Source organism: Ambystoma mexicanum, chromosome 6q (assembly GCF_040938575.1).
Source record: "Ambystoma mexicanum isolate Mex_15411 chromosome 6q, UKY_AmexF1_1, whole genome shotgun sequence".
Lineage (NCBI taxonomy): Eukaryota > Metazoa > Chordata > Amphibia > Caudata > Ambystomatidae > Ambystoma > Ambystoma mexicanum.
The window spans coordinates 1628199992-1628215798 of NC_090937.1; the positions used below are offsets into that span (position 1 = coordinate 1628199992).

The following is a 15807-nucleotide window of genomic DNA, read 5'->3' on the forward strand; positions in this document are numbered from 1 at the left end:
TTCCTCCCTCCCATAACCCTTAGCAGGGGATTTATGGTAATTGAGTTGAGTTTCCAAACTGGCCCTTCCTTCCTTCCTTCCCATATCTGCCAGCTCGAGAAGGCTTGTTTTGTTGCACCTGGGAAGTAAAGTATCTATTTGCGAGAGAGAGAGAATGAGAGAGAGAGACAGAGAGAGAGAGACAGAGAGAGAAGGGGAAGGGGTGTTGGCAGTTAGGGTGTGAGCTAGAGAAATGAGGCCTGTCTGCAAAAGGCCATGGGATGGGAGTGCGTGGTTGCAGGTTGTTTGGCTTTGTAAGGCCTACTGCCCGCTTCACTCGAAACTGGGTCTAGGGTTGTCGGTTTGTAGGCTGTAAAAGCCCAGAAAAGCTCTTGTTCTCCAACCAGCAGAGTGGCGCAGCGGAAGCGTGCTGGGCCCATAACCCAGAGGTCGATGGATCGAAACCATCCTCTGCTAACTTTTTTCAAATTATGTTTTTGTGTCATGGCATTAGGGCACAAAGAGCTGTAAGTGCCTGGATGCAATGTCATTCCTTGAACTTGCTGCCTCGTTCCACTCTTGCGCTAAATAGGAGAGGGTCCCAGCCCAGCCAACAAAATGTACTGTTCAATCAAACCAAACTTAAAACCAAGCTCCTTTTTTAAGGGGTCCCGGGGAAATGTTGGGCTGACCGGCAAGACCTCATGATGCGAACTGCTTCTGCGTCAAACGCAAGCTTTTTTCATTCCCAGCCAATGACTTATTCTTATTTCTAAGGGCCGCTCCATCAGATAGCCCAGACAGGCAGGCGTTGGTGGTATAGTGGTGAGCATAGCTGCCTTCCAAGCAGTTGACCCGGGTTCTATTCCCGGCCAACGCAGATCAAATCTTTAAATTGTTCAAAATGCATTTTTTGGAAATCAGACTCATGCTGAAAGCAAAGCTGACACACTTTTCGTGAAAATCAAAACCCCATCCAGGAAAGGTTCTTGCATCCTAGTTTCTGCAACTGTCTATCGGTGAGGGGATTGAAGCGAGCAGGGCTCCTGGCCCCTCCCCGACAAAGCCCTGACGAAGGCCTGACAAAGGCCTATTCGCCTTGCCCTGACGGGCCTTGGTCCCAGCAGGCCACCGAGCACAGCACCTCAGCCTATTAGAGTGAGGTTTCAGGATCTCTCTCATCCTGTAAACCAACATACTGAAGAAGGTGAAACGTGTGGCTGCGCTCCTCACATGCTGAAGCAGCAGCAGCCCTTTCCCTGAAGCAAAGTTCCTTCATTCCTCCCTCCCATAACCCTTAGCAGGGGATTTATGGTAATTGAGTTGAGTTTCCAAACTGGCCCTTCCTTCCTTCCTTCCCATATCTGCCAGCTCGAGAAGGCTTGTTTTGTTGCACCTGGGAAGTAAAGTATCTATTTGCGAGAGAGAGAGAATGAGAGAGAGAGACAGAGAGAGAGAGACAGAGAGAGAAGGGGAAGGGGTGTTGGCAGTTAGGGTGTGAGCTAGAGAAATGAGGCCTGTCTGCAAAAGGCCATGGGATGGGAGTGCGTGGTTGCAGGTTGTTTGGCTTTGTAAGGCCTACTGCCCGCTTCACTCGAAACTGGGTCTAGGGTTGTCGGTTTGTAGGCTGTAAAAGCCCAGAAGAGCTCTTGTTCTCCAACCAGCAGAGTGGCGCAGCGGAAGCGTGCTGGGCCCATAACCCAGAGGTCGATGGATCGAAACCATCCTCTGCTAACTTTTTTCAAATTATGTTTTTGTGTCATGGCATTAGGGCACAAAGAGCTGTAAGTGCCTGGATGCAATGTCATTCCTTGAACTTGCTGCCTCGTTCCACTCTTGCGCTAAATAGGAGAGGGTCCCAGCCCAGCCAACAAAATGTACTGTTCAATCAAACCAAACTTAAAACCAAGCTCCTTTTTTAAGGGGTCCCGGGGAAATGTTGGGCTGACCGGCAAGACCTCATGATGCGAACTGCTTCTGCGTCAAACGCAAGCTTTTTTCATTCCCAGCCAATGACTTATTCTTATTTCTAAGGGCCGCTCCATCAGATAGCCCAGACAGGCAGGCGTTGGTGGTATAGTGGTGAGCATAGCTGCCTTCCAAGCAGTTGACCCGGGTTCGATTCCCGGCCAACGCAGATCAAATCTTTAAATTGTTCAAAATGCATTTTTTGGAAATCAGACTCATGCTGAAAGCAAAGCTGACACACTTTTCGTGAAAATCAAAACCCCATCCAGGAAAGGTTCTTGCATCCTAGTTTCTGCAACTGTCTATCGGTGAGGGGATTGAAGCGAGCAGGGCTCCTGGCCCCTCCCCGACAAAGCCCTGACGAAGGCCTGACAAAGGCCTATTCGCCTTGCCCTGACGGGCCTTGGTCCCAGCAGGCCACCGAGCACAGCACCTCAGCCTATTAGAGTGAGGTTTCAGGATCTCTCTCATCCTGTAAACCAACATACTGAAGAAGGTGAAACGTGTGGCTGCGCTCCTCACATGCTGAAGCAGCAGCAGCCCTTTCCCTGAAGCAAAGTTCCTTCATTCCTCCCTCCCATAACCCTTAGCAGGGGATTTATGGTAATTGAGTTGAGTTTCCAAACTGGCCCTTCCTTCCTTCCTTCCCATATCTGCCAGCTCGAGAAGGCTTGTTTTGTTGCACCTGGGAAGTAAAGTATCTATTTGCGAGAGAGAGAGAATGAGAGAGAGAGACAGAGAGAGAGAGACAGAGAGAGAAGGGGAAGGGGTGTTGGCAGTTAGGGTGTGAGCTAGAGAAATGAGGCCTGTCTGCAAAAGGCCATGGGATGGGAGTGCGTGGTTGCAGGTTGTTTGGCTTTGTAAGGCCTACTGCCCGCTTCACTCGAAACTGGGTCTAGGGTTGTCGGTTTGTAGGCTGTAAAAGCCCAGAAAAGCTCTTGTTCTCCAACCAGCAGAGTGGCGCAGCGGAAGCGTGCTGGGCCCATAACCCAGAGGTCGATGGATCGAAACCATCCTCTGCTAACTTTTTTCAAATTATGTTTTTGTGTCATGGCATTAGGGCACAAAGAGCTGTAAGTGCCTGGATGCAATGTCATTCCTTGAACTTGCTGCCTCGTTCCACTCTTGCGCTAAATAGGAGAGGGTCCCAGCCCAGCCAACAAAATGTACTGTTCAATCAAACCAAACTTAAAACCAAGCTCCTTTTTTAAGGGGTCCCGGGGAAATGTTGGGCTGACCGGCAAGACCTCATGATGCGAACTGCTTCTGCGTCAAACGCAAGCTTTTTTCATTCCCAGCCAATGACTTATTCTTATTTCTAAGGGCCGCTCCATCAGATAGCCCAGACAGGCAGGCGTTGGTGGTATAGTGGTGAGCATAGCTGCCTTCCAAGCAGTTGACCTGGGTTCGATTCCCTGCCAACGCAGATCAAATCTTTAAATTGTTCAAAATGCATTTTTTGGAAATCAGACTCATGCTGAAAGCAAAGCTGACACACTTTTCGTGAAAATCAAAACCCCATCCAGGAAAGGTTCTTGCATCCTAGTTTCTGCAACTGTCTATCGGTGAGGGGATTGAAGCGAGCAGGGCTCCTGGCCCCTCCCCGACAAAGCCCTGACGAAGGCCTGACAAAGGCCTATTCGCCTTGCCCTGACGGGCCTTGGTCCCAGCAGGCCACCGAGCACAGCACCTCAGCCTATTAGAGTGAGGTTTCAGGATCTCTCTCATCCTGTAAACCAACATACTGAAGAAGGTGAAACGTGTGGCTGCGCTCCTCACATGCTGAAGCAGCAGCAGCCCTTTCCCTGAAGCAAAGTTCCTTCATTCCTCCCTCCCATAACCCTTAGCAGGGGATTTATGGTAATTGAGTTGAGTTTCCAAACTGGCCCTTCCTTCCTTCCTTCCCATATCTGCCAGCTCGAGAAGGCTTGTTTTGTTGCACCTGGGAAGTAAAGTATCTATTTGCGAGAGAGAGAGAATGAGAGAGAGAGACAGAGAGAGAGAGACAGAGAGAGAAGGGGAAGGGGTGTTGGCAGTTAGGGTGTGAGCTAGAGAAATGAGGCCTGTCTGCAAAAGGCCATGGGATGGGAGTGCGTGGTTGCAGGTTGTTTGGCTTTGTAAGGCCTACTGCCCGCTTCACTCGAAACTGGGTCTAGGGTTGTCGGTTTGTAGGCTGTAAAAGCCCAGAAAAGCTCTTGTTCTCCAACCAGCAGAGTGGCGCAGCGGAAGCGTGCTGGGCCCATAACCCAGAGGTCGATGGATCGAAACCATCCTCTGCTAACTTTTTTCAAATTATGTTTTTGTGTCATGGCATTAGGGCACAAAGAGCTGTAAGTGCCTGGATGCAATGTCATTCCTTGAACTTGCTGCCTCGTTCCACTCTTGCGCTAAATAGGAGAGGGTCCCAGCCCAGCCAACAAAATGTACTGTTCAATCAAACCAAACTTAAAACCAAGCTCCTTTTTTAAGGGGTCCCGGGGAAATGTTGGGCTGACCGGCAAGACCTCATGATGCGAACTGCTTCTGCGTCAAACGCAAGCTTTTTTCATTCCCAGCCAATGACTTATTCTTATTTCTAAGGGCCGCTCCATCAGATAGCCCAGACAGGCAGGCGTTGGTGGTATAGTGGTGAGCATAGCTGCCTTCCAAGCAGTTGACCCGGGTTCTATTCCTGGCCAACGCAGATCAAATCTTTAAATTGTTCAAAATGCATTTTTTGGAAATCAGACTCATGCTGAAAGCAAAGCTGACACACTTTTCGTGAAAATCAAAACCCCATCCAGGAAAGGTTCTTGCATCCTAGTTTCTGCAACTGTCTATCGGTGAGGGGATTGAAGCGAGCAGGGCTCCTGGCCCCTCCCCGACAAAGCCCTGACGAAGGCCTGACAAAGGCCTATTCGCCTTGCCCTGACGGGCCTTGGTCCCAGCAGGCCACCGAGCACAGCACCTCAGCCTATTAGAGTGAGGTTTCAGGATCTCTCTCATCCTGTAAACCAACATACTGAAGAAGGTGAAACGTGTGGCTGCGCTCCTCACATGCTGAAGCAGCAGCAGCCCTTTCCCTGAAGCAAAGTTCCTTCATTCCTCCCTCCCATAACCCTTAGCAGGGGATTTATGGTAATTGAGTTGAGTTTCCAAACTGGCCCTTCCTTCCTTCCTTCCCATATCTGCCAGCTCGAGAAGGCTTGTTTTGTTGCACCTGGGAAGTAAAGTATCTATTTGCGAGAGAGAGAGAATGAGAGAGAGAGACAGAGAGAGAGAGACAGAGAGAGAAGGGGAGGGGGTGTTGGCAGTTAGGGTGTGAGCTAGAGAAATGAGGCCTGTCTGCAAAAGGCCATGGGATGGGAGTGCGTGGTTGCAGGTTGTTTGGCTTTGTAAGGCCTACTGCCCGCTTCACTCGAAACTGGGTCTAGGGTTGTCGGTTTGTAGGCTGTAAAAGCCCAGAAAAGCTCTTGTTCTCCAACCAGCAGAGTGGCGCAGCGGAAGCGTGCTGGGCCCATAACCCAGAGGTCGATGGATCGAAACCATCCTCTGCTAACTTTTTTCAAATTATGTTTTTGTGTCATGGCATTAGGGCACAAAGAGCTGTAAGTGCCTGGATGCAATGTCATTCCTTGAACTTGCTGCCTCGTTCCACTCTTGCGCTAAATAGGAGAGGGTCCCAGCCCAGCCAACAAAATGTACTGTTCAATCAAACCAAACTTAAAACCAAGCTCCTTTTTTAAGGGGTCCCGGGGAAATGTTGGGCTGACCGGCAAGACCTCATGATGCGAACTGCTTCTGCGTCAAACGCAAGCTTTTTTCATTCCCAGCCAATGACTTATTCTTATTTCTAAGGGCCGCTCCATCAGATAGCCCAGACAGGCAGGCGTTGGTGGTATAGTGGTGAGCATAGCTGCCTTCCAAGCAGTTGACCCGGGTTCTATTCCCGGCCAACGCAGATCAAATCTTTAAATTGTTCAAAATGCATTTTTTGGAAATCAGACTCATGCTGAAAGCAAAGCTGACACACTTTTCGTGAAAATCAAAACCCCATCCAGGAAAGGTTCTTGCATCCTAGTTTCTGCAACTGTCTATCGGTGAGGGGATTGAAGCGAGCAGGGCTCCTGGCCCCTCCCCGACAAAGCCCTGACGAAGGCCTGACAAAGGCCTATTCGCCTTGCCCTGACGGGCCTTGGTCCCAGCAGGCCACCGAGCACAGCACCTCAGCCTATTAGAGTGAGGTTTCAGGATCTCTCTCATCCTGTAAACCAACATACTGAAGAAGGTGAAACGTGTGGCTGCGCTCCTCACATGCTGAAGCAGCAGCAGCCCTTTCCCTGAAGCAAAGTTCCTTCATTCCTCCCTCCCATAACCCTTAGCAGGGGATTTATGGTAATTGAGTTGAGTTTCCAAACTGGCCCTTCCTTCCTTCCTTCCCATATCTGCCAGCTCGAGAAGGCTTGTTTTGTTGCACCTGGGAAGTAAAGTATCTATTTGCGAGAGAGAGAGAATGAGAGAGAGAGACAGAGAGAGAGAGACAGAGAGAGAAGGGGAAGGGGTGTTGGCAGTTAGGGTGTGAGCTAGAGAAATGAGGCCTGTCTGCAAAAGGCCATGGGATGGGAGTGCGTGGTTGCAGGTTGTTTGGCTTTGTAAGGCCTACTGCCCGCTTCACTCGAAACTGGGTCTAGGGTTGTCGGTTTGTAGGCTGTAAAAGCCCAGAAGAGCTCTTGTTCTCCAACCAGCAGAGTGGCGCAGCGGAAGCGTGCTGGGCCCATAACCCAGAGGTCGATGGATCGAAACCATCCTCTGCTAACTTTTTTCAAATTATGTTTTTGTGTCATGGCATTAGGGCACAAAGAGCTGTAAGTGCCTGGATGCAATGTCATTCCTTGAACTTGCTGCCTCGTTCCACTCTTGCGCTAAATAGGAGAGGGTCCCAGCCCAGCCAACAAAATGTACTGTTCAATCAAACCAAACTTAAAACCAAGCTCCTTTTTTAAGGGGTCCCGGGGAAATGTTGGGCTGACCGGCAAGACCTCATGATGCGAACTGCTTCTGCGTCAAACGCAAGCTTTTTTCATTCCCAGCCAATGACTTATTCTTATTTCTAAGGGCCGCTCCATCAGATAGCCCAGACAGGCAGGCGTTGGTGGTATAGTGGTGAGCATAGCTGCCTTCCAAGCAGTTGACCCGGGTTCGATTCCCGGCCAACGCAGATCAAATCTTTAAATTGTTCAAAATGCATTTTTTGGAAATCAGACTCATGCTGAAAGCAAAGCTGACACACTTTTCGTGAAAATCAAAACCCCATCCAGGAAAGGTTCTTGCATCCTAGTTTCTGCAACTGTCTATCGGTGAGGGGATTGAAGCGAGCAGGGCTCCTGGCCCCTCCCCGACAAAGCCCTGACGAAGGCCTGACAAAGGCCTATTCGCCTTGCCCTGACGGGCCTTGGTCCCAGCAGGCCACCGAGCACAGCACCTCAGCCTATTAGAGTGAGGTTTCAGGATCTCTCTCATCCTGTAAACCAACATACTGAAGAAGGTGAAACGTGTGGCTGCGCTCCTCACATGCTGAAGCAGCAGCAGCCCTTTCCCTGAAGCAAAGTTCCTTCATTCCTCCCTCCCATAACCCTTAGCAGGGGATTTATGGTAATTGAGTTGAGTTTCCAAACTGGCCCTTCCTTCCTTCCTTCCCATATCTGCCAGCTCGAGAAGGCTTGTTTTGTTGCACCTGGGAAGTAAAGTATCTATTTGCGAGAGAGAGAGAATGAGAGAGAGAGACAGAGAGAGAGAGACAGAGAGAGAAGGGGAAGGGGTGTTGGCAGTTAGGGTGTGAGCTAGAGAAATGAGGCCTGTCTGCAAAAGGCCATGGGATGGGAGTGCGTGGTTGCAGGTTGTTTGGCTTTGTAAGGCCTACTGCCCGCTTCACTCGAAACTGGGTCTAGGGTTGTCGGTTTGTAGGCTGTAAAAGCCCAGAAAAGCTCTTGTTCTCCAACCAGCAGAGTGGCGCAGCGGAAGCGTGCTGGGCCCATAACCCAGAGGTCGATGGATCGAAACCATCCTCTGCTAACTTTTTTCAAATTATGTTTTTGTGTCATGGCATTAGGGCACAAAGAGCTGTAAGTGCCTGGATGCAATGTCATTCCTTGAACTTGCTGCCTCGTTCCACTCTTGCGCTAAATAGGAGAGGGTCCCAGCCCAGCCAACAAAATGTACTGTTCAATCAAACCAAACTTAAAACCAAGCTCCTTTTTTAAGGGGTCCCGGGGAAATGTTGGGCTGACCGGCAAGACCTCATGATGCGAACTGCTTCTGCGTCAAACGCAAGCTTTTTTCATTCCCAGCCAATGACTTATTCTTATTTCTAAGGGCCGCTCCATCAGATAGCCCAGACAGGCAGGCGTTGGTGGTATAGTGGTGAGCATAGCTGCCTTCCAAGCAGTTGACCTGGGTTCGATTCCCTGCCAACGCAGATCAAATCTTTAAATTGTTCAAAATGCATTTTTTGGAAATCAGACTCATGCTGAAAGCAAAGCTGACACACTTTTCGTGAAAATCAAAACCCCATCCAGGAAAGGTTCTTGCATCCTAGTTTCTGCAACTGTCTATCGGTGAGGGGATTGAAGCGAGCAGGGCTCCTGGCCCCTCCCCGACAAAGCCCTGACGAAGGCCTGACAAAGGCCTATTCGCCTTGCCCTGACGGGCCTTGGTCCCAGCAGGCCACCGAGCACAGCACCTCAGCCTATTAGAGTGAGGTTTCAGGATCTCTCTCATCCTGTAAACCAACATACTGAAGAAGGTGAAACGTGTGGCTGCGCTCCTCACATGCTGAAGCAGCAGCAGCCCTTTCCCTGAAGCAAAGTTCCTTCATTCCTCCCTCCCATAACCCTTAGCAGGGGATTTATGGTAATTGAGTTGAGTTTCCAAACTGGCCCTTCCTTCCTTCCTTCCCATATCTGCCAGCTCGAGAAGGCTTGTTTTGTTGCACCTGGGAAGTAAAGTATCTATTTGCGAGAGAGAGAGAATGAGAGAGAGAGACAGAGAGAGAGAGACAGAGAGAGAAGGGGAAGGGGTGTTGGCAGTTAGGGTGTGAGCTAGAGAAATGAGGCCTGTCTGCAAAAGGCCATGGGATGGGAGTGCGTGGTTGCAGGTTGTTTGGCTTTGTAAGGCCTACTGCCCGCTTCACTCGAAACTGGGTCTAGGGTTGTCGGTTTGTAGGCTGTAAAAGCCCAGAAAAGCTCTTGTTCTCCAACCAGCAGAGTGGCGCAGCGGAAGCGTGCTGGGCCCATAACCCAGAGGTCGATGGATCGAAACCATCCTCTGCTAACTTTTTTCAAATTATGTTTTTGTGTCATGGCATTAGGGCACAAAGAGCTGTAAGTGCCTGGATGCAATGTCATTCCTTGAACTTGCTGCCTCGTTCCACTCTTGCGCTAAATAGGAGAGGGTCCCAGCCCAGCCAACAAAATGTACTGTTCAATCAAACCAAACTTAAAACCAAGCTCCTTTTTTAAGGGGTCCCGGGGAAATGTTGGGCTGACCGGCAAGACCTCATGATGCGAACTGCTTCTGCGTCAAACGCAAGCTTTTTTCATTCCCAGCCAATGACTTATTCTTATTTCTAAGGGCCGCTCCATCAGATAGCCCAGACAGGCAGGCGTTGGTGGTATAGTGGTGAGCATAGCTGCCTTCCAAGCAGTTGACCCGGGTTCTATTCCTGGCCAACGCAGATCAAATCTTTAAATTGTTCAAAATGCATTTTTTGGAAATCAGACTCATGCTGAAAGCAAAGCTGACACACTTTTCGTGAAAATCAAAACCCCATCCAGGAAAGGTTCTTGCATCCTAGTTTCTGCAACTGTCTATCGGTGAGGGGATTGAAGCGAGCAGGGCTCCTGGCCCCTCCCCGACAAAGCCCTGACGAAGGCCTGACAAAGGCCTATTCGCCTTGCCCTGACGGGCCTTGGTCCCAGCAGGCCACCGAGCACAGCACCTCAGCCTATTAGAGTGAGGTTTCAGGATCTCTCTCATCCTGTAAACCAACATACTGAAGAAGGTGAAACGTGTGGCTGCGCTCCTCACATGCTGAAGCAGCAGCAGCCCTTTCCCTGAAGCAAAGTTCCTTCATTCCTCCCTCCCATAACCCTTAGCAGGGGATTTATGGTAATTGAGTTGAGTTTCCAAACTGGCCCTTCCTTCCTTCCTTCCCATATCTGCCAGCTCGAGAAGGCTTGTTTTGTTGCACCTGGGAAGTAAAGTATCTATTTGCGAGAGAGAGAGAATGAGAGAGAGAGACAGAGAGAGAGAGACAGAGAGAGAAGGGGAAGGGGTGTTGGCAGTTAGGGTGTGAGCTAGAGAAATGAGGCCTGTCTGCAAAAGGCCATGGGATGGGAGTGCGTGGTTGCAGGTTGTTTGGCTTTGTAAGGCCTACTGCCCGCTTCACTCGAAACTGGGTCTAGGGTTGTCGGTTTGTAGGCTGTAAAAGCCCAGAAAAGCTCTTGTTCTCCAACCAGCAGAGTGGCGCAGCGGAAGCGTGCTGGGCCCATAACCCAGAGGTCGATGGATCGAAACCATCCTCTGCTAACTTTTTTCAAATTATGTTTTTGTGTCATGGCATTAGGGCACAAAGAGCTGTAAGTGCCTGGATGCAATGTCATTCCTTGAACTTGCTGCCTCGTTCCACTCTTGCGCTAAATAGGAGAGGGTCCCAGCCCAGCCAACAAAATGTACTGTTCAATCAAACCAAACTTAAAACCAAGCTCCTTTTTTAAGGGGTCCCGGGGAAATGTTGGGCTGACCGGCAAGACCTCATGATGCGAACTGCTTCTGCGTCAAACGCAAGCTTTTTTCATTCCCAGCCAATGACTTATTCTTATTTCTAAGGGCCGCTCCATCAGATAGCCCAGACAGGCAGGCGTTGGTGGTATAGTGGTGAGCATAGCTGCCTTCCAAGCAGTTGACCCGGGTTCGATTCCCGGCCAACGCAGATCAAATCTTTAAATTGTTCAAAATGCATTTTTTGGAAATCAGACTCATGCTGAAAGCAAAGCTGACACACTTTTCGTGAAAATCAAAACCCCATCCAGGAAAGGTTCTTGCATCCTAGTTTCTGCAACTGTCTATCGGTGAGGGGATTGAAGCGAGCAGGGCTCCTGGCCCCTCCCCGACAAAGCCCTGACGAAGGCCTGACAAAGGCCTATTCGCCTTGCCCTGACGGGCCTTGGTCCCAGCAGGCCACCGAGCACAGCACCTCAGCCTATTAGAGTGAGGTTTCAGGATCTCTCTCATCCTGTAAACCAACATACTGAAGAAGGTGAAACGTGTGGCTGCGCTCCTCACATGCTGAAGCAGCAGCAGCCCTTTCCCTGAAGCAAAGTTCCTTCATTCCTCCCTCCCATAACCCTTAGCAGGGGATTTATGGTAATTGAGTTGAGTTTCCAAACTGGCCCTTCCTTCCTTCCTTCCCATATCTGCCAGCTCGAGAAGGCTTGTTTTGTTGCACCTGGGAAGTAAAGTATCTATTTGCGAGAGAGAGAGAATGAGAGAGAGAGACAGAGAGAGAGAGACAGAGAGAGAAGGGGAAGGGGTGTTGGCAGTTAGGGTGTGAGCTAGAGAAATGAGGCCTGTCTGCAAAAGGCCATGGGATGGGAGTGCGTGGTTGCAGGTTGTTTGGCTTTGTAAGGCCTACTGCCCGCTTCACTCGAAACTGGGTCTAGGGTTGTCGGTTTGTAGGCTGTAAAAGCCCAGAAAAGCTCTTGTTCTCCAACCAGCAGAGTGGCGCAGCGGAAGCGTGCTGGGCCCATAACCCAGAGGTCGATGGATCGAAACCATCCTCTGCTAACTTTTTTCAAATTATGTTTTTGTGTCATGGCATTAGGGCACAAAGAGCTGTAAGTGCCTGGATGCAATGTCATTCCTTGAACTTGCTGCCTCGTTCCACTCTTGCGCTAAATAGGAGAGGGTCCCAGCCCAGCCAACAAAATGTACTGTTCAATCAAACCAAACTTAAAACCAAGCTCCTTTTTTAAGGGGTCCCGGGGAAATGTTGGGCTGACCGGCAAGACCTCATGATGCGAACTGCTTCTGCGTCAAACGCAAGCTTTTTTCATTCCCAGCCAATGACTTATTCTTATTTCTAAGGGCCGCTCCATCAGATAGCCCAGACAGGCAGGCGTTGGTGGTATAGTGGTGAGCATAGCTGCCTTCCAAGCAGTTGACCCGGGTTCGATTCCCGGCCAACGCAGATCAAATCTTTAAATTGTTCAAAATGCATTTTTTGGAAATCAGACTCATGCTGAAAGCAAAGCTGACACACTTTTCGTGAAAATCAAAACCCCATCCAGGAAAGGTTCTTGCATCCTAGTTTCTGCAACTGTCTATCGGTGAGGGGATTGAAGCGAGCAGGGCTCCTGGCCCCTCCCCGACAAAGCCCTGACGAAGGCCTGACAAAGGCCTATTCGCCTTGCCCTGACGGGCCTTGGTCCCAGCAGGCCACCGAGCACAGCACCTCAGCCTATTAGAGTGAGGTTTCAGGATCTCTCTCATCCTGTAAACCAACATACTGAAGAAGGTGAAACGTGTGGCTGCGCTCCTCACATGCTGAAGCAGCAGCAGCCCTTTCCCTGAAGCAAAGTTCCTTCATTCCTCCCTCCCATAACCCTTAGCAGGGGATTTATGGTAATTGAGTTGAGTTTCCAAACTGGCCCTTCCTTCCTTCCTTCCTTCCCATATCTGCCAGCTCGAGAAGGCTTGTTTTGTTGCACCTGGGAAGTAAAGTATCTATTTGCGAGAGAGAGAGAATGAGAGAGAGAGACAGAGAGAGAGAGACAGAGAGAGAAGGGGAAGGGGTGTTGGCAGTTAGGGTGTGAGCTAGAGAAATGAGGCCTGTCTGCAAAAGGCCATGGGATGGGAGTGCGTGGTTGCAGGTTGTTTGGCTTTGTAAGGCCTACTGCCCGCTTCACTCGAAACTGGGTCTAGGGTTGTCGGTTTGTAGGCTGTAAAAGCCCAGAAAAGCTCTTGTTCTCCAACCAGCAGAGTGGCGCAGCGGAAGCGTGCTGGGCCCATAACCCAGAGGTCGATGGATCGAAACCATCCTCTGCTAACTTTTTTCAAATTATGTTTTTGTGTCATGGCATTAGGGCACAAAGAGCTGTAAGTGCCTGGATGCAATGTCATTCCTTGAACTTGCTGCCTCGTTCCACTCTTGCGCTAAATAGGAGAGGGTCCCAGCCCAGCCAACAAAATGTACTGTTCAATCAAACCAAACTTAAAACCAAGCTCCTTTTTTAAGGGGTCCCGGGGAAATGTTGGGCTGACCGGCAAGACCTCATGATGCGAACTGCTTCTGCGTCAAACGCAAGCTTTTTTCATTCCCAGCCAATGACTTATTCTTATTTCTAAGGGCCGCTCCATCAGATAGCCCAGACAGGCAGGCGTTGGTGGTATAGTGGTGAGCATAGCTGCCTTCCAAGCAGTTGACCTGGGTTCGATTCCCTGCCAACGCAGATCAAATCTTTAAATTGTTCAAAATGCATTTTTTGGAAATCAGACTCATGCTGAAAGCAAAGCTGACACACTTTTCGTGAAAATCAAAACCCCATCCAGGAAAGGTTCTTGCATCCTAGTTTCTGCAACTGTCTATCGGTGAGGGGATTGAAGCGAGCAGGGCTCCTGGCCTCTCCCCGACAAAGCCCTGACGAAGGCCTGACAAAGGCCTATTCGCCTTGCCCTGACGGGCCTTGGTCCCAGCAGGCCACCGAGCACAGCACCTCAGCCTATTAGAGTGAGGTTTCAGGATCTCTCTCATCCTGTAAACCAACATACTGAAGAAGGTGAAACGTGTGGCTGCGCTCCTCACATGCTGAAGCAGCAGCAGCCCTTTCCCTGAAGCAAAGTTCCTTCATTCCTCCCTCCCATAACCCTTAGCAGGGGATTTATGGTAATTGAGTTGAGTTTCCAAACTGGCCCTTCCTTCCTTCCTTCCCATATCTGCCAGCTCGAGAAGGCTTGTTTTGTTGCACCTGGGAAGTAAAGTATCTATTTGCGAGAGAGAGAGAATGAGAGAGAGAGACAGAGAGAGAGAGACAGAGAGAGAAGGGGAAGGGGTGTTGGCAGTTAGGGTGTGAGCTAGAGAAATGAGGCCTGTCTGCAAAAGGCCATGGGATGGGAGTGCGTGGTTGCAGGTTGTTTGGCTTTGTAAGGCCTACTGCCCGCTTCACTCGAAACTGGGTCTAGGGTTGTCGGTTTGTAGGCTGTAAAAGCCCAGAAAAGCTCTTGTTCTCCAACCAGCAGAGTGGCGCAGCGGAAGCGTGCTGTGCTGGGCCCATAACCCAGAGGTCGATGGATCGAAACCATCCTCTGCTAACTTTTTTCAAATTATGTTTTTGTGTCATGGCATTAGGGCACAAAGAGCTGTAAGTGCCTGGATGCAATGTCATTCCTTGAACTTGCTGCCTCGTTCCACTCTTGCGCTAAATAGGAGAGGGTCCCAGCCCAGCCAACAAAATGTACTGTTCAATCAAACCAAACTTAAAACCAAGCTCCTTTTTTAAGGGGTCCCGGGGAAATGTTGGGCTGACCGGCAAGACCTCATGATGCGAACTGCTTCTGCGTCAAACGCAAGCTTTTTTCATTCCCAGCCAATGACTTATTCTTATTTCTAAGGGCCGCTCCATCAGATAGCCCAGACAGGCAGGCGTTGGTGGTATAGTGGTGAGCATAGCTGCCTTCCAAGCAGTTGACCCGGGTTCTATTCCCGGCCAACGCAGATCAAATCTTTAAATTGTTCAAAATGCATTTTTTGGAAATCAGACTCATGCTGAAAGCAAAGCTGACACACTTTTCGTGAAAATCAAAACCCCATCCAGGAAAGGTTCTTGCATCCTAGTTTCTGCAACTGTCTATCGGTGAGGGGATTGAAGCGAGCAGGGCTCCTGGCCCCTCCCCGACAAAGCCCTGACGAAGGCCTGACAAAGGCCTATTCGCCTTGCCCTGACGGGCCTTGGTCCCAGCAGGCCACCGAGCACAGCACCTCAGCCTATTAGAGTGAGGTTTCAGGATCTCTCTCATCCTGTAAACCAACATACTGAAGAAGGTGAAACGTGTGGCTGCGCTCCTCACATGCTGAAGCAGCAGCAGCCCTTTCCCTGAAGCAAAGTTCCTTCATTCCTCCCTCCCATAACCCTTAGCAGGGGATTTATGGTAATTGAGTTGAGTTTCCAAACTGGCCCTTCCTTCCTTCCTTCCCATATCTGCCAGCTCGAGAAGGCTTGTTTTGTTGCACCTGGGAAGTAAAGTATCTATTTGCGAGAGAGAGAGAATGAGAGAGAGAGACAGAGAGAGAGAGACAGAGAGAGAAGGGGAAGGGGTGTTGGCAGTTAGGGTGTGAGCTAGAGAAATGAGGCCTGTCTGCAAAAGGCCATGGGATGGGAGTGCGTGGTTGCAGGTTGTTTGGCTTTGTAAGGCCTACTGCCCGCTTCACTCGAAACTGGGTCTAGGGTTGTCGGTTTGTAGGCTGTAAAAGCCCAGAAAAGCTCTTGTTCTCCAACCAGCAGAGTGGCGCAGCGGAAGCGTGCTGGGCCCATAACCCAGAGGTCGATGGATCGAAACCATCCTCTGCTAACTTTTTTCAAATTATGTTTTTGTGTCATGGCATTAGGGCACAAAGAGCTGTAAGTGCCTGGATGCAATGTCATTCCTTGAACTTGCTGCCTCGTTCCACTCTTGCGCTAAATAGGAGAGGGTCCCAGCCCAGCCAACAAAATGTACTGTTCAATCAAACCAAACTTAAAACCAAGCTCCTTTTTTAAGGGGTCCCGGGGAAATGTTGGGCTGACCGGCAAGACCTCATGATGCGAACTGCTTCTGCGTCAAACGCAA

The 15807-nt window shown here is 50.0% G+C and overlaps 4 non-coding genes across 4 annotated transcripts; all 4 read left to right on the plus strand.

Annotated features, from left to right (window-relative positions):
• The first annotated feature begins 2044 nt into the window (after positions 1–2044).
• Positions 2045–2116, plus strand: TRNAG-UCC (transfer RNA glycine (anticodon UCC)). The gene has a single exon. It is a non-coding gene; the product is annotated as a tRNA-Gly (tRNA).
• A 4956-nt stretch (positions 2117–7072) lies between these two features.
• TRNAG-UCC (transfer RNA glycine (anticodon UCC)) lies at positions 7073–7144 on the plus strand. Its single transcript has one exon. It is a non-coding gene; the product is annotated as a tRNA-Gly (tRNA).
• A 3699-nt stretch (positions 7145–10843) lies between these two features.
• On the plus strand, positions 10844–10915 carry TRNAG-UCC (transfer RNA glycine (anticodon UCC)). Its single transcript has one exon. It is a non-coding gene; the product is annotated as a tRNA-Gly (tRNA).
• A 1185-nt stretch (positions 10916–12100) lies between these two features.
• TRNAG-UCC (transfer RNA glycine (anticodon UCC)) lies at positions 12101–12172 on the plus strand. Its single transcript has one exon. It is a non-coding gene; the product is annotated as a tRNA-Gly (tRNA).
• The last annotated feature ends 3635 nt before the right edge of the window (positions 12173–15807 follow it).